The 24,910-nt window shown below is 49.2% G+C and overlaps 1 protein-coding gene across 12 annotated transcripts in view; it reads right to left on the bottom strand.

Annotated features, from left to right (window-relative positions):
* PUM1 (pumilio RNA binding family member 1) overlaps window positions 1–24,910 on the bottom strand; it is a 993,892-nt gene that overhangs the window by 396,260 nt on the left and 572,722 nt on the right. The gene's annotated exons all lie outside the window — the stretch shown is intronic.

Below are 24,910 nucleotides of genomic sequence, written 5' to 3' on the forward strand. Positions count from 1 at the left end.
GCTTTTCTATGAAATTTCTTTTAAGTGTCTACTTTTGAAAACTAGATACATTCTTTAAAAATCATACAAAATACTGAAACGTAATTATTTACCTGTTTTAAGTTAAGACCACAGTGCTGGCCCCAGGAGCCCAGTACTGGATTACAAAAGTAACGAGATCGTACTTTATCTGCAACCTGAATTTTCTCCCATTGGATAACATTGCCAGATGTCTGTTGTAAAGTTTCTAAGCGTGAACTTTTAAAATCGCTTTTTATTCCTGAAAAATCACTACAATACCTAAAACTTTTTGCTAAACTATTTTCAGTTTAGACCCCAGGACTGACCCTAGGAGCCAGCCTGGACTTACCAAAGTAATCTACTAAGTAATCAACTGTGTTTATATAAGGAACTCCATTGAGCTCAGTGCTAAACTGTGTGTAGAATTGTGTTGCCTACTGCAACCCCTGTACCAATTGTATTTACAAAGTTTATTGCCTTTCTGCAAAGTAACTTGAGAAGGGCCGCTGCACTCACAAAGTGTTCAAAAGGTTGTTCAAGTTGCAAAAAAGTAAATGACATGAATATCCTTTTAGGTGCTCAGGGTGATCACCTCCTGGTCCGTGAGGTGCTAAAACAATGCAAGAACGAAGGCCTTACTAAGTGCAAGGACGACCACTGAGCACTCTTGAAGCGTCACAGCGCGTAATGTACATATATGGAGATTACTCGAAATGTAGTAAATCAAAGGATCATCTTTTATTTGTAGATCATAGTTTCATCTTTTAATTTTTTCATCTGTGGTATTGGTTATGCCAGTTTATCATATTACATCATATGAATACATTAGATGAAATTAACCAAAAATCCAACAGGTAAATAATTCGAAAGACTCCGTATTGTCGTATGTCCCCAATGTATTTCGTGCACAGCACTTCATCAGGGGGAATCTGTTAAACAAAAATAGCAGGAAATGCTTATGTATCGCTGTGTAAGGGAGGCGGGAATACATAGAATATAATGGTGGTGGTAAAAACTTAAACACCCACCATGTGGATGACGTGGCTAGAAAGTAAATCGAAAACCATGCTGGCAAATAAATGTGAGTGAACTGATCATTGAAAGTGTAACAGAGTGGAGGATAGAGTGCCGTGAGGATAGATGGAATCAAAAGGAAGGTGTGCTGCGGAGCTAAAAGTGGGAAACGGGGAGTAAATAGGTGAATGGGGACATATAGGATGATAAAGTAGCGCGATGCGAATAGTAAACAAATACACAGGTAAACTGGTGCAGGTTAAAGTGCTCAAATGAAAGTGAAAAGAGACTCGTAACCCAAGGTCGTAAGGAGTGTGCAGGCGGCGTGAGTCATAGTGTGCACAATAAAGAACCCGAATGTTCACCTTACGGAACGGTGGGCGGTAATTAATGTTAGCCGACATTATATCAGACCGCAAAGCGGTTGTAGTCACGAATATTAGATATGGAGATTTGCAAGTACAAGACAGTGACACTTACCAATCACGGGAAAACGGATGTCCCATGACCAATGTTAATGCCCGGTTCATGGAAACGCGAACCCGGAAGACGCAGTACGTCGTGCGCATGCTCCAATAAGAAACCCCCAAGTGTAAACATAGAAATGAGGCCGTGTTTGGGTGAAGGTAAATGGGCATAGAGAACGGCGCAAACAAGCAGCGCGACGGATATAAGTGTAGGAACAGTGCATTCAATAAAGTTTTGAATAGCAAACAGTCATGGTTAAGTACAACAAAAGGAAAACACGAGAGTGACAGTGTAAATGGGAAACTGACTAGCAACACGGATGGGTTCATAATAATAAAGAGGTAATAATGGGTTTCACAAAGACAAAACGGAAACTACAGAAAAGTGCTAAGTAGGAGTTACACTCGGTACTGTGTGAAGGAAAAATCTAAGAATTAGGGCTAACAAATATTAAATAGAAAACAAGCATCACAACATGACAAAGAAGAACCAACAGAAAATGACAAGGGTCAACTCCAGAGGACAGACAACAGAGGGATCATCATGAGATAATAGGAGTGTCATCATTAAAAATTTACAAATGACAACTAAATTTCATTAAGCCCCTATATTACATTGCTGGTGTCGCAAGTAGCATTGACTTGGAGATGTATTGGAGTGCCTTGTGTAGGGTGGGATACTGTGTTTCCTTTAATTATACTACTGCAGTGGCCGCAGTTATGGCATGGCAAAGTGCCTTTGAAGACCATGGGACTTGAGGAGATGGAATTTTTTTTTTAAAGCTTGGATGTTTTTTGAGCGCCGGTACGCAAAGATGGGAAGGTTATCAAAAATTGTTTTGAAATCAGTTTCAGATTGTAATAGAGGCCAATGTTTATGAATAGACTCTTTAGTATCCCACCCTACGCAAGGCACTCCAATACATCTCCAAGTCAATGCTACTTGCGACACCAGCAATGTAATATATCTACTGAAGTGCCCATGTGGCCTTCCCTATGTGGGAAAAACTGAGCAGAAAATTAAAACCAGGCTTACAAAACATCGGAGCAATATTCGAACAAAGAACCTGAAGTCATGTATTGCCGCCCATTACAGTCAAAATTCCCATAATCCCAGTCAAATTCGTTTTTTAATTCTAGAAGTCATTGAAAAAGTATCGTACCGGGATAACAACAAACATTTGTTGCAAAGAGAACTATACTGATTCACCGCTTGCACGCCCTCAAGCCCAAATGGCTTTTAATGAAAGACAGATTTAACAGATTCCCCCTGATGAAGTGCTGTGCACGAAATGCATTGGGGACATACGACAATACGAAGTCTTTCGAATTATTTACCTGTTGGATTTTTGGTTAATTTCATCTAATGTATTCATATGACGTAATATGATAAACTGGCATAACCTATACCACAGATGAAAAAATGAAAAGATGAAACAATGATCTACAAATAAAAGATGATCCTTTGATTTACTACATTTCGAGTAATTTCCATATATGTACTTTACACGCTCTGACGTTTCAAGAGTGCTCAGTGGTTGTCCTTGCTCTTAGTAAGGCCTTCGTTCTTTCTGCAAAGTACTCATCTGAGAACTCTCATATTGAGAACAGTATATTTTGATACCTGTTGGTTCTAGAAATAAAACAACTATATCTTTTGATATAAAAACAATTGGCCTGGAGTTCAGTCTGAGTGTGCGAAACCTTTTGCTGACTGAGTGTGTACAACAAATGCTTTACACTGTCCTCTGGTACTGCCTTACTGCTCGACCAAGCTACCACTTTAGAGAGTAAGGTCACACCTGGCTGGGAAAGAAGGCAGACCATTGGGTCAAGACTAGGGTGACAAGGACAGACATTAGGAGTGACCAAAAGAAGGTGGTTACAAAACCTCCGGAGGGGAAAGGTGGTGAGAATCCCCCAGATAAAAAGTCTGAGTCTTCCAAAGGGCCCCAAAAACCTGTCCCTATGTGCCTCAACCCTATAGGGGAAGAACTTTGATCCTAACAAGGCCTATTGTAACAACTGTAAAAAAAGTTGGGACACTTAACTGTAGACAAAACCTGCCCCTACAATAAAGCCCCCTAAGTCACCCAATAAAGCTACTCCAGGGACAGTAAATCTACAGATGGGATCAGAGGAGTACACAGAGCAAATCTGGGAATACACTCAAGCTAGTCTAGTTTTTTGGAGGAAATGGAGGTTGCCAATGTAGCTGGTTGGCCACCCAACTGTAACAAGTATCTGCAATACCCCTCAATTAATGGAACTAGAGTAGAAGCCCTGAGGGATACAGGTGCCAGCATCACTATGGTAAAGGAAATGCTGGTTTCCCCAGAGCAATACTTGGTTGGGAAAACTTACCCAGTAAACAATGCTGACAGCATTACCACCCAACGCCCTCTGGCTATGGTGACATTAGGCTGGGGGGAGGTTACTGGCCTAAAACTAGTAGTGGTCTTTCCACAATTGCCAGCTGACTGTCTGCTTGGAAATGACCTGGAAACCTCAGCCTGGGCTGAGGTTGAGCAAGTAACCCATGCAGCCATGCTGGGTATCCCTAGACTGGTGTGTGTGCAAACCAGAGCACAGATCAAAAAGAAGGGTGAACAAGTAGGTTTGGAGCCTGAAAGTATGGCCAAACCAACGAAGAGAAAAAGCAAGAAGACTGGCGAACCAGCATCTACACAGCAAGCCTCTCAGAACCCCTCTCCTCAGAGAGAGGACTTGGAAACCCTAGAGGGAACTGAGCCCATGGAGCTTGAACCTTACCAGGTTGGACTCCTGGGCCCAGGGGGACCCACTAGGGAAGAGCTGTGCCAGGGTCAGCGGGACTGCCCCACTCTTGAAAGCCTGCGGCAGCAAGCTGCTTCAGAAGCACAGGGAGATGTCTGTGGTACCCATAGAGCTTATTGGGAAGGGATTACTGTATGCTGGGGCAAGAAACCCCAATCCTGGAGCTACCAGAGGGTGGTAGTGCCACAGAAGTACAGGGAGTTCCTCTTAACTTTAGCTCATGACATCCCCCTAGCTGGACATCTGGGGCAGACCAAAACTTGGGAAAGGCTAGTTAGCCACTTCAACTGGCCCCAGATTAACCAAAAGGTGAAAGTTTGTGATCTCCTGTGTTACCTGTCAGGCCAGTGGCAAGACAGGTGGCAAACCAAATGCTCCCCTGATACCACTGCCAGTGGTGGGGGTACCCTTTGAAAGGGTAGGTGTGGACATAGTTGGTCCACTGGAGCCTCCCACAGCCTCAGGGAACAAATTCATTCTAGTAGTAGTGGATCATGCTACTAGGCACCCTGAAGCAATTCCCCTTAGGGTTAATACAGCTCCTGCAGTAGCCAAGGCACTCCTGGGTGTCTTCACCAGGGTAGGGTTTCCTAAGGAGGTGGTTTCAGACAGAGGTACCAACTTCATGTCTGCTTACCTGAAACACATGTAAATGGAGTGTGGTGTGCAGTATAAATTTACTACCCCATACCACCCACAAACCAATGGTCTTGTGGAAAGGTTCAACAAGACATTGAAAGGTATGATCATGGGACTCCCTGAAAAACTCAAAAGTAGATGGGTTGTCCTGTTGCCATACCTGCTTTTCGCTTATAAGGAAACTTCAAACTGGGGGGCGGGCCCCCCTAGGGGGGCCTCAAGTGATCCCATGGGGGGGCGCCAGGCTCTGGCCAGAAGAAACATTATGCTTTGTTTTCAGCCTAAAAAAATGAGCAGCAGTAAGCACGTCTTTAATGGGCCATCATTAACATCCTTTGTCATTTAAAGCCTGGCTGGGAGAAGGTGTCAAAAGGGAAGGGACTTCAAATGTTCTCCAAGAACCATTTCGAATAACCACACTGCGGATCCTTTGCACATTAGTAAGGCCTGCCTCGCCGGAGTAGTATGTTTGGAAATCATGTATTTGTTTGCACTTCTAAAACAGTGACAGAACCTAGCTGCAATGTTTAAACAAGTCTAGACATATTTAAACATTGACAGTTAAATAGAATAATTGTGAAAAATTGAGGGAGGCCCGGCGAATTGTTTTTCTACACTAGGGGGGCGCGGAATTAAAACGTTTGAAGATCACTGCTGTAAGGGGACCACTCTGTTTGGTGAAGAGGCCTCTCCAAGAGGGTTGTGAGAGGCCTCTCCAAGAACCCAAGCAAGACATTGTGAACTATGTGCTTGGCATAAGGTCCAGAATGGCTGAGAACATGGACCAGGCATCCAAGAATCTGGAGGCCAGCCAGGAGTTGCAGAAGCACTGGTATGACCAAAAAGCTGCCATGGTTGAATTTCAACCTGGACAACAGGTGTGTGTTTGGAGTCAGTGGCACAAAGGGCTCTCCAAGGCAGATGGAGTGGCCCTTACCCTATCCTGGCGAAAAAGAGTAAGGAGACTTACTTAGTGGACCTAGGCACCAGCAGGACACCCAAAAGGGTTATCCATGTGAACCGCCTTAAACTCTACCATGACAGGGCTGACCTCACCATGCTGATGGTGAATGATGAGGAACAGGAAGCAGAGAGTGAACCTCTCCCTGATCTCCTCTCTTCCAGCCCAAAAGATGGGTCAGTGGAGAGGATGGTCTTTTCAGACACCCTCTCATCCAAGCAGCAGACTGACTGCAAGCAAGTCTTGCAACAGTTTGCTAGCATCTTTTCCTTGACCCCTGGTCTGACCAGCTGGTGTACCCATGATGTGGACACTGGTGACAGTAACCCTGTCAAAAACAAAATCTATCGACAATCAGACCAAGTCAAGGAAAGCATCAATGCTGAAGTCAGCAAGATGCTGGAGCTAGGGGTGATTGAAGCCTCTGAGAGCCCCTGGGCTAGCCCAGTGGTTCTGGTCCCCAAACCATCAACAGGGTGGAAAGAGAGAGATGAGGTTCTGTGTGGACTATAGAGGGCTCAACTCTGTCACCAAGACAGATGCTCACCCAATTACAAGAGCAGATGAGTTGATAGACAAGCTAGGGGCAGCCAAATTCCTCAGTACCTTTGACTTAACTGCAGGGTACTGGCAGATTGGCATGGCCTCAGGAGCCAAAGAAAACACAGCATTCTCCACCCCTGATGGGCACTATCAGTTCACTGTAATGCCTTGTGGGTTAAAGAATGCCCCTGCCACCTTCCAGAGGTTGGTGAACCAAGTCCTGACTGGATTGGAGTACTTTGGAGACAGCTTATCTTGATGATATTGCGGTCTTTAGCTCCACCTGGCAGGAACACACTCGCTGCCATTCTCCACTTGCCCACAAGCCACGCCCTCGGCCGCGAGGCCACGCCCCTTCCCCTCATCCGCGAGGCCACGCCCCCTTCCCTCGCCTGCTACTTAGACGCGCTGAGTGCTAGCGCGCAGCTGAGGTACTTTTGCTCCTGAGGCGGAAGCCGGGAGAAACGCTGTAATTTATTTTAAAATTTGAATTGTAACTGTGTTTTTAACTTGCCTGCTCCCTCCTTCTGGACATTTCTCCCTTGACATCAGCTGTGCTAGCTTTCCACGCAGCGGACCTTAGCGCTGTCGTGGCTTGGGAACACACTCGCCGCCATTCTCCACTTGCCCACAAGCCAGGCCCTCGGCCGCGAGGCCACGCCCCCTTCCCTCGCCGCGAGACCACGCACCCTTCTCCCATAAAGATGTGCATTCCTCGTACGCACAGCGGACGAGCGCAGCGGGCGCGCCTAAGGCAAGCCCGTCTGCGCCCGTCCGCGACCGGCAGGGGCCACGCACCCTGCCCCCGCCCTCACTTATACCCAAGCTCAATTATTCTCCTTAAATCTAGCTCAGCCCATTGCCCCTTCCCTGTTTCAGCGCATTGTAGCTTTGGGCATCTCTGTCCCGTTGCTCTCTTCGTCTGAACCTACTTTGCTTACTCCCCGGTTACAGGCTCTCCCCCCCCCCCTGTCCCTCTCCCTACCCCCTCATCCATCACGGCCACCGCTTGCCTGCTTAATACTAGATCGGCAGGCAAGCACCAGCTTGAGCTTTTTAATTTATTAGACACCGATGCCCCTGATTTTCTGTTTCTCACAGAGACTTGGTTCTCGGTTGACTCCCTCCCTGATCTTCTGTCCGCCCTCCCCGACTCTTACTACGCCCTTCGGGCAGACCGACCAGCTGGTAAAGCCGGTGGGGGTGTGGCGATGATCACTCGCTCTAAATTTCAATTTCAGCTTCTTCCCTACCCTCCCATACCTGGCGTCGACTTTTAAGTTGCCCGCTCCATTAACCTTTTGGCCCCCCTTACAATAGTCCTTATGTATCGTCCCCCTCAGTACATGCCTTTCTTTGTGCCCGCCTGCAAGAACTACTGCCTACGCTTGTGGTCAATAATTCTTCTGTGCTCCTTTTGGGAGACTAACTATTGGCCAGGCGACCCCAGGGAGGACTTGCCCTCCGAGGACTTCTCGGCCACTCTTCAGTGTCTTAATTTTCTTGCTCACCTTCACTCCCCCACCCACATTCATGGCCATATTTTAGATCAAATATGGTTAGCTAGTTGTACTATTCTCCCCCCCACAGTCCTTCCTTGCACCTGGTCTGATCACTTTTTGATTTCATTTCCTATTGAGCTCGGAGCACAAGAGAAACTCCCCCTGCCCAAGAATGTTACAGCTCGTAATTGGAATCGGGTTGACCTCAACTCCCTCTGTGTCTCTCTCACTACCTCTTCCCCCGACCTATGTACTCTTTCCCTTGATTGTCAAGTAGACGCCGTGAATCACTGGCTGTCCACCTCTTGCGACCGGGTGGCCCCTCTTAGGAAAGTCAAGACCTGCCGCCCCCATGACGCCCAAAAATGGTTCAAAGACGAGCTGAAAATTCTTAAATTGGATCTTAGGCGTTCCGAACGCCACTGGAGACGCAACTATTGTCCCTTCTTGCGAACCAAATACAAGCTTATTCTGGCTAATTATAAGAAGGCCATCCTGTTAGCCAAAACCACCTACTTCTCGGAGAGAATATCTTTGTCAGCCAATAAGCCCAAAGAGATTTTCTCCATAGTTCGCAACTTAGTTGCTTCGGATAGGGTCAACCCTAATCTCATCCCTTCCCACGCTCTCTGTCTGTCTCTGAACGACTTCTTTCTAGAGAAGATCGCGAAGATTAAATCCAATATTCCTTTAGTACCCTCGCCACCTCTTTCTCCTCCTCTGTCTTTCCCTTCTCTCGATCAGTTTCCACCTATCCCTCTGAACTCTTTTCTGGCTCTACTTCAGAAAGTGAAGTCAGGTTCTCCGGCTGACTGTGCTCCAGCTCGCATTCTGAGAGAACTTTCCACTCACTGCCCCGATCCTCCTCTTTCCCTCCTTAACGCCTCTATCTCCTCAGGTTTAGTTCTGAAATTCTTTAAATCAGCTATAGTTCGCCCCATCTTAAAAAAGCCTGGTTCAGACCCCTAGCTTCCCTCCAACTTCAGACCCATTTCCCTTCTCCCTTACCTGGGGAAGATCTTGGAGAGCTATATTACATCTAGTCTCTCTTCCTTCATTGAGGATAATCACCTCTTGGCCTCCCACCAAGCGGGTTTTTGTCCGGCCCATTCTACCGAGTCAGTGGTCCTGTCCGTTCTAGACGAGCTAAAGAGCAAGGCAGACTCCAACTTACCTCAGGCCTTGGTGCTCCTAGATCTGTCCGCCGCGTATGACACGGTCGACCATTCCATCCTCCTCGGCCGTGTCTGCGCGGCAGGCGTTCGGGGCACCGCCCTCTCTTGGCTCGCCTCTTTTCTTAAAGAACGGACTCAGGCTGTCCATCTCTTTGGCTATACCGCCCCAACCCGCTTGGTTCCTTGCGGGGTCCCCCAAGGTTCCTCCCTGTCCCCTCTTCTTTTCAATCTTTATATCCGTCCCTTTATTCTTTCTCTCCTTGACATGGGGGTCTCCGTATATAACTATGCAGATGACCTCCAGTTAGTTTTTGATCTTTCTTCTCCTCTGCACTCCCTTCCTAAATTCCACTCCACTTTAGTTTTCATCTCGGAGTGGATGAATCGTAACCAACTCAAGCTTAATCTGGACAAGACTGAGTTGGTCCTGACTGGCCCTACCATCTCCCCGTGGTCGGCCGCTTTTTGGCCTTCCATCTTCGGCCCCCCACCCATACCGGCTGCCTCCGCAAAGACCTTGGGTATTAAAGTCAGTCGGGACCTCTCCATGCGTGCCCAGATTAGCTCAGTTGTTTCTTCCGGTTTCCTCTCTCTCCGGATTATCCGGAAAGTGTCCCGTTTCTTTTCCTCTGATGCCCTCAAACTTATTATTTTGGCAATGATTCTTTCCCGTCTTGATTACGGGAATAGCCTGTATGTGGGCATCCCGACCTACGAACTACGTCGACTGCAGGCTATCCAGAATTAGGCCGCCCGTCTCGTTTATCACCTTCCCATGTCCTCTCACAGCACTCCTGTTTTGAAATCCCTCCACTGGCTTCCCATCTGCCAGAGATCCCTCTTTAAGATGGGCTGCCTGGCCTTCATGGCTCGTACCTGCACTGCCCCGGCCTTCATCAACTCTCTTATTATCCCCTACACTCCTAAACGTGCCCTTCGTTCCTCCAATCAATCTCTCCTCACTGTTCCATGGTTCCGTAGATCTAAAACTGGAGGCACTAGATTCTCTGTACTAGCTCCCCGTTTCTGGAACACCCTCCCTCTGTCGATCAGATCTATACCAGTCTACTCCCAATTCCGCAAAGCTCTCAAGACTCATTTGTTTCTCATAGCGTACTCTAGCTGATCTCCTTCGGCAATACCTACTCTTTAGCTCTTTACCTTTAGCGCCAGGAAGCCGCTTGGTCGCAGTGTGCTTTATCAAGAACTTTCTTCATTTCATTTCATTTCAGGGCTCGTAGAACCGTGGGAAGGTTCTACAAGCCCTGCAATCTGCAGGACTGACAATCAAGTTATCCAAATGCCAGATAGGGCGAGGCACTGTGGTGTACTTGAGCCACCTTGTTGGTGGAGGCCAGGTCCAACCCAAGATTCAGAGCATCATGGACTGGGCAGCTCCAACCACCCAGACCCAAGTCAGGGCATTCCTTGGCTTGACTGGATACTACAGGAAGTTTTTGAAGGGATATGGGTCCATTGTGACCCCCCTCACAGAACTCACCTCCAAGAAAATGCCCAAGAAAGTAAACTGGACTGTTAGCTGCCAAAAGGCTTTTGACACCCTGAAAGAAGCAATGTGCTCAGCACCCATGCTAATAGCACCAGACTACTCCAAGCCGTTCATTGTGCAGACTGATGCCTCAGAGCAGGGGATAGGAGCGGTCCTACCCAGGTCAATGAGAAAGGCCAAGACCAACCTGTTGCTTTTATAAGCAGGAGGCTATTACTCTTCAGAGAGCAGCGTTGGAATGCCATTTAGAGGGAGGCATTTGCTGTGGTTTGGTCCCTGAAGAAGTGGAGGCCCTGCCTGTTTGGAACTCACTTCCTGGTTCAAACTGACCACAGACCTCTCAGATGGCTAATGCAGATGAAAGGGGAAAATCCAAAACTACTGCGTTGGTCCATCTCCCTACAGGGAATGGACTTTGAAGTGGAACACCGACCAGGGACTGCCCATGCCAATGCAGATGGACTTTCCAGGTTCTTCCACTTAGACAATGAAGACTACCTAGGTCAAGGTTAGTCTCATCACCTTTCGCTTGGGGGGGAGGGGTGTCAGAAAGTGCCATCTTTCTTGCATTGGTATGCCCCCACTTTTTGCTGAACTGCTGTTGTGCTTTGACTGAGTGCGCCCTGGGCTCCCTCCAACCAGGTATCCAGGGCCTGTGTTCCTTCCCTAAAGCTGTATTGAAGCAAAACCCAATTGGCATCTCTGGCCACCTATCGCCCCCTAGTAAATGGTACCCTAGGGTGCCCAGGGCCGGGAAACATCCTTTACAACGCAACTTTTACGACGCAGTGCCTTTACGACGCAACTTTTACAACACAAACCATTACAACGCATTCCGCTGGGGGGCGCTCTAGGATAGGGAATAAGTTTAATTCACTATCCAACACCTTCCCTAGTGTCCACGGGGACTGGAGTTGGAATAGTAAATTAAACTATTCACTATCCAGCACCCCAAAGCGCGATGCGTTGTAAAGGTTTGCGTTGTAAAAACCGCGTTGTAAAGGCATGCGTGGTAAAAGCATGCGTTGTAATGTCATACATCCCCGGAGAAGACCCCGAAGGGCTGCAGTACTTATTGTGCCACGCTTAGGGGCCCTGTACACTGAAACCCACACCCTGCCTTTGCAGGCTAAGTGTCTAAGTACAGAACTAAGCAGAGAGTAGACATGGCACCCATCCCTGGGTGCCATGCCCACATAACCCACTGCCCTGGCATACTTAAGTCACCCTTTAGCTGGGTGCCCTATGCCAGTGGTGTGGGCACAGGTGCATAAGCCCTGTGCCCCTACAGTACCCAGAGCCATTCCTGGGCACCATACGTGCAGTGATGCCTTTATCCGTTGGCTGCTTCCGCTTCTTCGCGGCAGTGCGGCAGTTTTGGCCGACGGCAGCACCAGCGAGGTAGTGCTGCAGTCGGCCAATGGAAGGGGTTAAGAGTATATGGTGCTGGGAGGTTGTCATTACGAACTCCACAGCACCATAATGGCTACACCGAAGACTGGCAAGTTTGGTACCAAACTTCTCACCACATCAAACCCGCACTGATGCCAGTGTGGGATTTAATGTAAAATGCACCAGAAAGTATCTTAGAGATGCCCCCTGAATACCTAACCTACAATCCACGTCTGGTCTGAGTGGCTGCAGAGGCTGCCACACAGCAGACATGCTGCTGGACCCTTGGGTGGAGAGCCCCCGCTCTCCTGGGCCTGCAACAATGCACATCCTGGGCGAGGTGCTAGGTCTCCTCCCCCAGGATGGGAAAGGGAAGCTTCAAAGGCATGCCACCTCTGTGAGCTTCTCCAGACCATTTGCTGTACCCAGCAACTGGCCCCCACCAGTTCCAACCCCCACTCTGGCAGGAAGACTGGCAGGAAACCCTACGTCAGGAAGAGGGGTGTGCCAGCCTGTGCCAACCCCACCCCTTAGGTGGGAGAGGCGAGGTGAAGCACGAACCCGGCCTCCGGCCATCTTGAAGATGGGGAGCCCTGCCCAATCACAGCTAGGCTCCTGCCCCCCTCCCACAGGAGAGGAGCAGGCTAGGGGGTGTACCCACCCCAGGACAGGGAACTATTGGTCCCTGCCCTACCTGTAACACCCCTAAATTTAGTATTTAGGGGCACCCTGAACCTTCCTTCATCAGATCCCGATAAGAAAAGAAGAAAGAAGATCAAGAAGACCCGCCGTGCAGTTGCTAACAAAAGGACAACACCCACTGACTTGGCCCCAGCCCTACCGGCCTGTCGATCCTGGAACCTGCTCCTGCTTAATCCCGACAACTCCTGCGGACAGCAAACTTGGGACACCCGGAGGACGTGCCTGCCTTGACCCTCTTAAAGACTGGGTCTCCCATAAGCAGAGGCTCTGCTTCAACAACCACCCCCTGGTGCCAGCCAGGAAGCTCATGACCTACCCACTCTGCACCCGCCAAGCCCGGCCCGTGCCCTAGTGACCCAAGACCACGAGGACGTCCCCCCGGCGACTGGGACCCGAAGTCCAGTGCCCAAAGACTCTCCTCGATGAACCGGACAACGCCTGCAGCCTCAGAACCAGGTACCCCACTAACCGCGACCAGCTGAGGGTAAGATTCCCGACACCAAAAGACACCCGGCTACCTGCAGCCCCTGTGCCTGCCTTTGGAATACCTACCTCTTTTCCAAGATCCCAACTTACCTCTCGAAGTGGTGGTCGCACCTAAACACTCACCGTCCTAGAGTCTGCAGCCTTTGTTACCTTTTTACTTTCTCCATTGAATAACATTGAGCGCCCGACAGCTCAAAAGCACCCTGCACTCAGCCGCCGAGTGCCTCTGGCCGGGCACCCTGTGTCCTATCCTACTTCCCCCTTTGCTCTGAGCAAGTGACCAGGAGCCCAGCTCCCACAGCCGCGTGGCCTGCTAGCCAGCAGCCACCAACCGGAGGCCCCTTGCCCCTCATTGGATAACAATGGGCCTAACTACCTCTGCACCCGGCCGCCCCTGTGCCGCTGAGGGTGAACCAACTGTACCTTCCTAACCCTGGGGGACCCCCGAGTCTACGCCCAGAATCCTAACTTACCCAGTCGAGTAACTCACTTGGAAACTGGTAACTCACTTACCTGCCATTGGATAACATTGACTGGTTTGACCAGAAAAATCTTCTAATTGTGAAGTTTTGAAAACTTAAAATATTCCCATAAAATCAACCGAATTCCGAAGTACTCACCTGTGATCAGGAGAGAAGCCAGTACTGCATCTTGTAGCCCAGTACTGAACCGCAAAAGTAATCCTAGTCGGGTTCACTAGTAACTTGAATTTTCTCCATAGGAATCCATTGTGTGCTTTTCTGTGAAATTTCTTCTGTCTACTTTTGAAAACTTGAAATATTCTTTAAAAATCATTCCAAGTACTGAAACGTAATTACTTACCTGTTTTAAGTTGAGACCCCAGTGCTGGACCTAGGAGCCCAGTACTGGATTACAAAAGTAACGAGATCGTACTTTACCTGCAACCTGAGTTTTCTCCCATTGGATAACATTGCCAGATGTCTGTTGTAAAGTTTCCAAGTGTGAACTTTTAAAATCGCTTTTTATTCCTGAAATATCACTACAATACCTAAAACTTTTTTCTAAACTATTTTCAGCTTAGACCCCAGGACTGACCTCAGGAGCCAGTCCTGGAATTACCAAAGTAATCTACTAAGTAATCAACTGTGTGTATATAAGGAAATCCATTGAGCTCAATGCTAAACTGTGTGTAGAATTGTGTTACCTACTGCAACCCCTGTACCAATTGTATTTATAAAGTTTATGCCTTTCTGCAAAGTACTCATCTGAGACCTCTCATATTGAGAACAGTATATTTTGATACCCGTTGGTGCTAGAAATAAAAACTATATCTTTTGATATAAAAACAATTGGCCTGGAGTTCAGTCTGAGTGTGCGAAACCTTTTGCTGACTGAGTGTGTACAACAAATGCTTTACACTGTCCTCTGGTACTGCCTTACTGCTCGACCAAGCTACCACTTTAGAGAGTAAGGTCACACCTGGCTTTAACCCATGTCATACCTCTGGGGTTTGTGGTCTCTATACACACTGTACCTTATTTTGGTCCAGTATATATAGAGCCACTTTCTCACAGTCCCACTGACAAATGAAGTTCGAAAAGAGTTGGAGTGGTGGCTGTCGCACATGGAGGCATGGAACGGAAGAGCAATCTTCAGTTCTGCCCCCGACCTGGTGACAGAGTTGGACGCAAGCCGGTCAGGCTGGGGGGCACGGTGTGGGGAATTCTCCACAGGCGGAAGCTGGTCACATCAAGAACAACAGCTTCATATTAATTTTCTCGAGCTCCTAGCCGGCTCTTTTGCGGTCCGATGCTGGACCAAAGACAGAGTTCAAGCATCCGTCCTCCTGAAGATGGACAATGAGTCGGCGGTCAGGTATATCAACCACCTGGGCGGCACACGGTCTAAGGCCCTGGCGACCTTGGCGAAGCAGTTGTGGGAGTTTTGCCTCTCCAATCAGGTAACAGTCACGGCAGAGTACCTCCCGGGGAAGGAGAACTCGGTGGCAGATTGGCCCTCCGGTTATCTCCGGGACGCCAGTGTGTGGAAACTGGATCCGGAGATCTTTCAGTACCTGCAGGACTGTTGGGGTCCTTTCTCCATCGAACTTTTTGCATGCCGCCTAGACCGTCAACTTCCCCGGTTCTTCAGTTGGAGACCGGATCCTTTGGCAGTGGCGTCGGAGCGTTCACTCAGGAGTGGAGCCGGGAGAGCAGTTATGCGTTTCCAGCCTTTTCCATGATAACCCCGGTGGCAGCCCAGGGTCGCAGACAGAGGGCCTCTCTGGTCCTTATAACGCGTGCTGGAATACGCAGGTTTGATTTCCGGTTCTACTGGAACTTTCTTGGAATTCTCCAATCCGACGCCTCCCAACTCCCCGTCTCCTGTTGAGTCCGGAAGGGACTCCCCACCGGCTGGTGGAGGAAGGCTCACTCCAGCTGATGGCATGGCGGATTACAGGCAACGTTGGCGACTGCTAGGCCTTTCGGCCACGCTTAACTCCTATTGTCCAGAGCTTGGGCAGACAGCATGTCCAAACAATACCGGTCAGCCTGGAAGCGATGGGTATGTTGGTGTATGCGGCGGAAGGTGGATCCTGTGGTCGCAGGTTTGACACGTCTTGAATTATTTGGCCGAGTTGGCTCAGAAAGGCTTAGCGTATAGATCTGTAAATACTGCAAGCAAGCCGGGCTGAAGACGGCTGGAATGCCAGAAACCGGTCCTCGGAAGCTTGTTTCCGGTCCAGGGAAGGCATGGCTTGGCAGTTCGGGCTGGACTGTTCCCATGAGGCACAGGGTCAGACTGATTTGCATATAGCCATGTCTGAACTGGGGTGGCAGAGTGGGCTAAAGAACGGTGATGGATCAAACCCAGATCTTTTGACTGGGTGTGAGTGTTTGATTGGTTCGGATGCTCCGTCCATCACCACCCCCTTTTGTACCATCTTCTGTGACAGCAGCATGAGCCCTCCGCTGCTTTTCTTTTTTATTGTTTTGAGTGTAAACAAGAAGCATGCAGCACATCCGTATGATCCTTATAAGGTGCAGATTTTGCATGAAACATGGGAAAACATTTAAACATAGTCTCTCTAATAAATCAACACAAAATTGCATCGAAGGGGTACCATGCATAACAAAAGGGTTATTTATTAGTAGGAGCAGTTTGTATCTTTAAGAGTTTTCTGGATTCACATGCTGTGCATTATTCCACCATCTAGTGGTTGGGTCCGGAATAATGAATATGCTACTTACCAGTATGCATCTGTTCTTGGCATGTAGGGCTGCTAACATTCATATCTTAGCATTAGATCGCCGCCTAGTGTTGGGTCCGGATGATCGCACATTGTTGTCCTGGAAGAGTCTTCGAAGTATCCTGAGATAGGTGGCTCCTCCCCTGGACTACAGTGCGCATGGGCATCGGCTCCATCCCCAGATTGTTTTTCGCCATTGTGGCAGAAGATGGAGTGAAAAGTGTAAAGGATGTCCATGCTAATGACTGAATACAATAGTATATCTGCAGCTGCGACAGGCACCGGGGAGGAGGGTGGGCGATATGAATGTTAGCAGCCCTACATGCCAAGAACAGATGCATACTGGTAAGTAGCATATTCAGTTCGAGGCATGTGGGCTGCAAAATTCATATCTTAGCATAGAATACATAGCAGTCCCTCCATTAGCGGCGGTTGCCCGTGCCAGCTGCAGAAACCTGAAAGAGAGTCTTGAGAACAGCCTGTCCTACAGCGGCTTGCTGCTTGGAATGCACATCAACACAGTAGTGTTTTGTAAAGGTATGTGGTGTAACCCACGTGGCTGCTCTGCAACTGTCCTCTAAAGGAATGTTCCCTAGGAAAGCCATGGATGCCTCCAATTTGCGTGTGGAGTGCGCCCTTGGGGGTATCGTTAGAGTGCGTTTGGCCTTTTGATAACATATTTGGATGCACTTAACAATCCACCTGGCTATTCCTGCTTTGGAAATAGGGTTGCCTTTGTGTTGTGGTGCGAAGGCAACAAAAAGTTGTTTTGTCTTTCTAAAGGGTTGTGTCCTGTCTATGTAGTACATCAACGCCCTCCGTACATCTAAGGTATGGAGCATTCTTTCCGCCACCGTTTGTGGGTTTTGAAAGAATGCCGGCAAGTCAATAGTTTGGTTGAGATGAAACTGTGACACCACCTTCGGAAGGAATTTGGGGTTAGTGCGTAGCACTACCCTATTTGGATGAATCTGAATGAAAGGCTCTTGGATTGTGAGCGCTTGTAGCTCACTAACACGCCTCAGTGACGTAATAGCTATTAGGAAAGATACTTTCCACGTTAGGAACTGGAGTTCACACGAGTGCAGTGGCTCAAAAGGTGGTCCCATCAGTCTGGTGAGGACCACATTGAGGTTCCACACCGGAGCTGGTGGTGTTCTTGGGGGAATGACTCGTTTCAGACCTTCAATGAAAGCTTTAATGGCAGGCACTCTGAAGACAGAGAGATGCTGCCTGTTCTGAAGATAAGCCGCTATGGCGGATAGATGTATCCGAATGGAAGTGTACGCTAGATTGCACTTGTAAAGATGCAACAGATAGCAAATGATGTTAGGGATAGATGCATCTAGCGGGTTGATGTCATTGGCTGTACAGTAAATGACAAAACGCCTCCATTTCGCAGCATAGCATGCTCTGGTAGTTGGCTTCCTTGCCTCCTTGATGATGTCCATGCATTCCGGAGGTAAGTTAAGGTATCCAAATTCTAGGACTTCAGGAGCCAGATCGCCAGGTTGAGCTGTTGCGGATCTGGATGCTGAATTTCTCCATGGTTCTGCGTCAAAAGTCTGGGCGTGAGGCGCAGTCTTTGATGCGGCACCACTGAGAGTTCGAGGAACGTGGTGTACCATGCTTGGCGCGCCCACGTTGGAGCAACTAGGATGAGAGTCATCGCGTGCTGCCTTAGCTTTCTTGCCACCAGCGGTATCAGAGGGGCTGGCGGAAAAGCTTACGCAAATTTGCCTGACCAGTTCATCCATATCGCATTCCCCTGCGACTGTGGGTGAGGGAACCTGGCGGCAAAGTGTTGGCATTTTGCGTTTTCTTTTGTGGCAAACAGGTCTATCTCCGGATGACCCCACTGCTGGAAGTACGGGTGGAGTACAGATGGGTGTAACTCCCACTCGTGCATTTGATGGCTGTATCTGCTGAGCAGATCCGCCATCTGATTGTCCTTTCCCGGGAGGTGTTCTGCCATGAGGAAAATGTTCCTCTGAATGGCCCACTTCCACATGCTCTGAGCCAGATGAGACAGCTGTGGCGAGTGGGTGCCTCCCTGCTTTTGAATGTAGTACATCGCGGTCATGTTGTCCGTCCGGATTAACACTACCTTGTTGCACAGATGTACAATGAAGGACTTGATCGCCATGAAGATTGCCATCAGTTCCAGGTAATTGATGTGCATCCTCTGTTGTTGCGTCGTCCATAGTCCCTGCACTGTGTAAGTGAGCAGATGAGCTCCCCATCCCTGTAGAGACGCGTCCGTTGTCAGGATAATCTGTGGCACTGGCTCCTGGAACAGTCGGCCCTTGCAAAGGTTGTGTGGAGTCCACCAATGCAGAGAGTCGTATGCCCGACTGGTAACCAACACTAGGTCTGTCAATTGTCCCTGAGCCTGTGTCCACTGATTTGCTAAGCACTCCTGGAGCGGGCGCATATGTAACCGTGCGTGAGGGACTATGAAGATGCAGGAGGCCATCATGCCTATCAACTGCATGAACACTCTCGCTGGAAGCGAGTGTTGTGGTCTGAACTTTTGGATTAGAGACTGCATGTTGTCTATCCTGACTTGGTTTGGTTGAGCCATGGCCGTCAGGGTATTGATCTTTGCACCTAGAAACTGCCGGACATGTGCCGGCTGAAGATGCGACTTTGGGTAGTTCAACGAGAAACCTAGATTGTGAAGGAGGTGAATGGTGGTCGACATGTCCGCGGCGCACTGTTGTTCCGACTTGGCTTGAACGAGCCAGTCGTCCAGGTAGGGGTAGACATGGATGTTCTGCCTCCTGAGGTGCGCTGCTACTGTCGCCAGGCACTTGGTAAACACCCTTGGGGCTGTGGTGACTCCGAAGGGTAGGACCTTGAACTGGTAATGCTTGCCTTGGATAGTGAACCTGAGGTATTTCCTGTGGGACGGGTGTAGTGGAATGTGGAAATAAGCATCCTTGAGATCTAAGGTTCCTAAGAAGTCCCCTTGGTTTAACAAGGGAAGAATCTGTTGCAGTGTAAGCATGTGGAAATGTTCTGATAGTATGTAGTGGTTATGGGGACGTAGATCTAGAATGGGTCTGAGAGATCCGTCCTTCTTTGGAATAAGGAAGTAAAGGGAGTATACCCCCGTGCCTTCCTCTCCCACTGGCACGAGCTCGATTGCGCCTTTTTGCAGCATTGCCACTACTTCCTGCTGCAATAAGTGCAAGTGCTCTGCGGACATAGGCCTTTGCCTTGGTGGGATGTTGGGTGGAGTGGATTTCAACTCCAGGCAATAACCATACTGGATTAGCTGTCGCACCCACCTGTCTGTGGTGATGTTTCTCCAGACGGGCAGGAACTGCTGCAGTCTCCCCCCGACAGGTGTTAAGTGGTCGGGGGGCAGTGACAGAGAGTCACTGTTTGCTAGGGGTAGAGGAGCGGGAGTTGGTGTTTCCTCTGCCGCGCCCTCTGTTGCTGTTATTTCTGTAACCTCCCTTGTTCTGTTTCGCGAACGAGGATTGTGCTCCTCCCCTTGAGAATTGAGATTGTTGACCCATTTGTCCTCTGGTGACTCCACGTGCACCTGAGCGACGAAAATTATTGCCACGAAACTGTTGTGACTGCAGGGCCCCCATGGACTTAGCAGTTTCTGTGTCCTTCTTTATCTTTTCGAGGGTGGTGTCAACATCTGGACCAAACAGTCTATCAGGATTGACTGGCTGATTAAGTATTGTTGTCTGAATATCGGGTTTAAACCCAGATATGCGGAGCCAAGCTTGTCGTCTCAGCATGACGCTAGTGTTGATAGCCCTAGCTGCTGTGTCTGCGGCGTCAAGTGCACACTTAATGGCTGCGTTGGAGATCAGTTTACCTTCCTCTATAAGCAGTTTGGTGCCCTCTTGAAACTGTGGAGGCAGGTGTTGTACTATTTGCTCAAGGGTGTCGTAATGCGCCCTATCGTAACGTGCTAAGAGTGCTTGTGTATTTGAAATACGCCAAAAGTTGGCAGCCTGTGCCGCCACTCTCTTGCCCCCTGCCTCCAGCACTTTGGACTCCTTGTCAGGGGGAGGAGCTTCACCCGTTGTCTGGGAGTTGGCCCGTTTTCTGGCATTTGCGACCACAAGAGAGTCCAGAGGCAACTGTCCCCGAATGTATGCAGGGTCTGCAGGTGCTGGCCTGTACTTCTTTTCGATACGTGGATTGACCACTCTCGCCCTGGTAGGTTCTTTAAAGATGTCAGCTGCATGCTTGAGGACTCCCTTGAGCATAGGCAGCGTTTTCACAGTTCTTTCAGAGACTGAAAAAGTGTCAAAGAGAAAGTCCTCTTCCACCGGGTCAGCATGCATGTCTACATCATGATTAGCAGCTGCCCTCTCGATGAGTGCATGAAAACCTGCAGAATCCTCTGTTGGGGATGCACGTGCACTGAAAGGCTGTGGGTCTTGCCCCACACCTTGGGCGCCTTGGTCACCAATGTCATCATATGCATCTGTGTGTGCATCTGGTTCATTTACTGGGAAGGTGTATTGGTCCTCCTCATTGTAACCCTCACCATCAGAATGGTCTGGTGAGGGAGTAGGGCTTCTTCTTGGAGGAGGCTGGATAGGCTCTATGAGGTTAGAAGCGTCCAGAGGAACTTTTTTCTTCTTTAGTGGGATAACATAGGAGTCTAGAGGCTCTGATGTGATCCTTCTTTTGTATAATGTCAATTTGCCTGTGTTGGCGTCGATGAAGTGCTCAGAATCGTCCTCTGATCCGAGTTCTCGACTTGAAGGTACCCCTGCCGTAGAAGAATCCGCCTTCTTTGGCGTCGATTTTGTAGAAAAAGCCTTCGGAGCCTCTTTCGGCGGCAGAAGGAAGAGAAGCTTGCTTTTAGGCTTGGCCGGAGCATCCTTCGGCGTCTGAGGCGACGGTAACGGAGCCGACGTAGCAGCGGCCTTTTCCCTGATTCTCTGCAGCGAAGCGGCGATGGGAGACGCTTCATCCACAGTGGCTTTTGGCGCTGACGAGGACGTCTTGACCTTCCCCTCGGAACCGACGTGATGGTGGCCCTTCTGAGGTTTGGGCGCCGATGCCGTTGACGCCGACCCAGAGTCCTTGGACCGATGCGCAGACGTGCCAGCAGTTGATCCGTGCGCTTGAGTCGGTTCCGTATCCACTACGCTGCTGGCCTTGGCGTGCTTGGACGGTGTCGCAGCGGTTGATCCGTGCCGACCACCCTTTTTAGAGGATCCCTCCTCCTGCGCCGATTTCGTTCCAGCGGAATCGATCGACTTCTTCGGCTTCTGCGGACCGGAGCCCGACGGAGCCGATGCGGCAGCGGGTGCAGTATGTTTTTGTGGGCCGGCCGCCATTTTAGGGACGCTCGAGTCCATAAGTTTCGGTTTCGTTTTCGGGTCGGCCATTTTAGGTGTCGTCGACACCGCAGGTTTCGGTTTCGATCCGGCTTGCCCAGCAAGTACGTCCGTGGCCGGGCCTGATGGCGGGGCCGTGGCTTGCGGCACTGGGTCTTGGGTAAGGCCACTTGGCGATCCCGTGACCCGATCTTGATCTTCGAAACCTTCGGGGCATAGCTCGTCTCCAGAGCTATCTGCCGCGGCCCCATAAATCTCTTCGACGTCCCCTACCTCGTCGACGTATTGAAGGTCTTGACCCGCGACTCCGTCGTCGTCCTCCGGATCCGCCTCGACCTCCGTTTCGGGTGGGGAGATTTGGAGAAGATGACCCTGTTCATCTTCTTCCTGGTCGCCGAAGATGTTTTCTGGATCGGGGGCTGCTTGTCTGGCCTCCAGGCGCACCGCGCGCCGAAGCTTGAGAGTCTTTTTCGACCTGAATTGAGCGCAATCCTTACACTTGCCGTCGTCATGGTCCGGTGAAAGGCATTTGTTACAGACCGGGTGGAGGTCTATATGTGGGTACTTGGACCCACAGAGCGGACAGTACTTAAACGGACTCCGCTCCATGCTGTAAAGTTGTAGTCGTGTCGCGATGAGAAGGCCTCGATGTTCGAAGAGTGTAGACTCCGTTGAATCCGACTTCAAGAGTTGGAAGAACCCGAGACCGTGCGCGAACAATACCGACGCTAGACGGACTCCGCTCCATGCTGTAAAGTTGTAGTCGTGTCGCGATGAGAAGGCCTCGATGTTCGAAGAGTGTAGACTCCGTTGAATCCGACTTCAAGAGTTGGAAGAACCCGAGACCGTGCGCGAACAATACCGACGCTAGAAAATACAAGGCCTTCTGGCCTGAAAAAGTTAGTTTTTCTCGGTTCCGACAAAGAGAAGTCGGGACCACATCCGAACCCAATGGCGGAAAAAAACAATCTGGGGATGGAGCCGATGCCCATGCGCACTGTAGTCCAGGGGAGGAGCCACCTATCTCAGGATACTTCGAAGACTCTTCCAGGACAACAATGTGCGATCATCCGGACCCAACACTAGGCGGCGATCTAATGCTAAGATATGAATTTAGCAGCCCACATGCCTCGAACCCTTTGTTTTTTGTTTTTCTTTTTTGCTAGCTTGGGGCGTCAACCACCATTTGTTGTTGGGTCTATCCCTTGTGTGACATCAGACGGCACCCCGACGTTCCTGTGCATGGTAGCCATCTTTTGATTTTTTCCCCCCTTTTTTCTCTATGCAATGTCTTAAATCTTGTTGTCTCTGGGTGTTAGTTCTTTGGTTTTCGTGATATCTTATCCCACTTGTTAGCATTCCTCCTCTGGGGGGAGGTGGGTAGGTGGCATGGGAATCCAGAACACTTCAAGCTGCAAAACTACTCCTACAGGTAAGTAGCCATTTCGTTTTGCAGCAGGAATCCTTTTCTGGATTTGTATGCTTTGCATTAGGTTATGTAGCGGTTTACCCTTCTTGGGGTGGCTGTGGTAAGATGAGGAAGACTTTGCAAACAGGTGTTGAAGTACTTTTTGTCCCACTTGAGCTTTTTTAGTCATCTGTATATCCACGCAGTAATGTTTGGTGAATGCGTGTGGGGATGCCCATGTCGCCGCAGCACATATGGTGTCTATTGGCATGTTTGCCATAAAGGCCAGGGTTGCCCCTTTTTCCCTTGTTGAGTGGGCCTTTGGGTGTGTGTTAAGAGTTTTTCCTGCTGAGGCATAGCAAGCTTGAATTGAATCTACAATCCAACGTGCAATTGTCCCCTTTGTCACGGGTGCTCCCTTGGTTGGACCTTGAGTAAGACGAATAATGGATTGGCTTTATGGAGTTTTGTCTCTTGTAGATAGTGTAGTAAAGCCCTTCTTATGTCCAGGGTATGAAGGCTTCTTTCTAGTCGTGTTTGCAGGTTTTGGAAGAAAACTGCTAGCTGTATGCTTAAGTCCATGTGGAATTTGCCTACTACCTTAGGTAGGAATTGAGGGTGTGTCCTTAGGATAACATGGTCCTTGTGGATTTGCATGTATGATTTCTCAATCGTTAACGCTTGTAGTTCATTTACTCGTCGTAGAGATGTTATTGCCATTAAGAAGGCAGTCTTTATGGTGATATATTGGAGTTCTGCTTTGTGCAAGGCTCAAATGGTCCTGTCATTAGTTGTGTTAGGACATCTCCACATCTGGGCTGGAGCCTTTCTTGGGGTGCAATTCTCTTGGACCCCTCAAGACATCTTTTGATGATGGGTGCTGTGAAGAAACTTTTACATGAATTTCCCTGGTGTAGGCTACAACTGCTGCCAGGTACACCTTCAGGCTTGAGTAGTTGATGTTACTGTCAAGCAAGTCTGTCAGATATATGAGCACTGTTTACTGTGTGGATATTGAGCTTAAGGTATTGTTTTATGTGGACCATATGGTGTGCTGTTTCTTTTAGTATTGATTTCGTCAATCTTTCCCCTTTTTGTGGCCCTTGGTTTGCGACGGTTGAGGGTTTCTTACCTGGTTCATCTTCTTCTCTGTGTCCTTTGTCGCTTTCTTCACGGTACACCTCTTCTCAGCGTCCCCTTGGAGTATCTTGATATCGGACCCCCGTGTGTCGATTCTGCGGTTACTCCCAGGTCACCCTCGTCGCTTGAGAGGACCAAGTCCCTCAGCGAAGGTTGTTTTTGGCTTTGGAGCATGGCTGCGTAATGATACTCAAGGTACGCTGAAAGCCGAGGGAGGGTCTTTGAGACGAACACCGTACAGGCCTCGTAGTCTTTATCCTTGTGACCCCTCGGCAGGCAGAGGTTACAAAAGTCGTGTGAATCACATTGAGCACACTTGTGGTGGCACTTTAGGCAGAATTTGAAAAGGGTATTTTCCATGGTCCCTATTTGATCCATGTGCGTTGTTGCGTTTGGGCCACCAACGTAATAAGTACAGAGGTATTTTTTCTTCTCCGCTGTCTTTGTAGTCGATGATACATGGTATTTTCAATCAAATTCTTTGATTCTTTTAGGGATTTTATCCATATCTTCGGAGTGTCTCACTTTGCTTCCAGACCCAACAGCGGAAAAAAGAATCTGAAGATGGATACCAAGCACAGGAACTTTCAGCGTGCCGTCTGACGCCACACAAGGGATGGACCATGCACTAAATGGTGGA

This window comes from Lissotriton helveticus, chromosome 3_1 (genome assembly GCF_964261635.1).
Source record: "Lissotriton helveticus chromosome 3_1, aLisHel1.1, whole genome shotgun sequence".
Taxonomy (NCBI): Eukaryota; Metazoa; Chordata; class Amphibia; order Caudata; family Salamandridae; genus Lissotriton; species Lissotriton helveticus.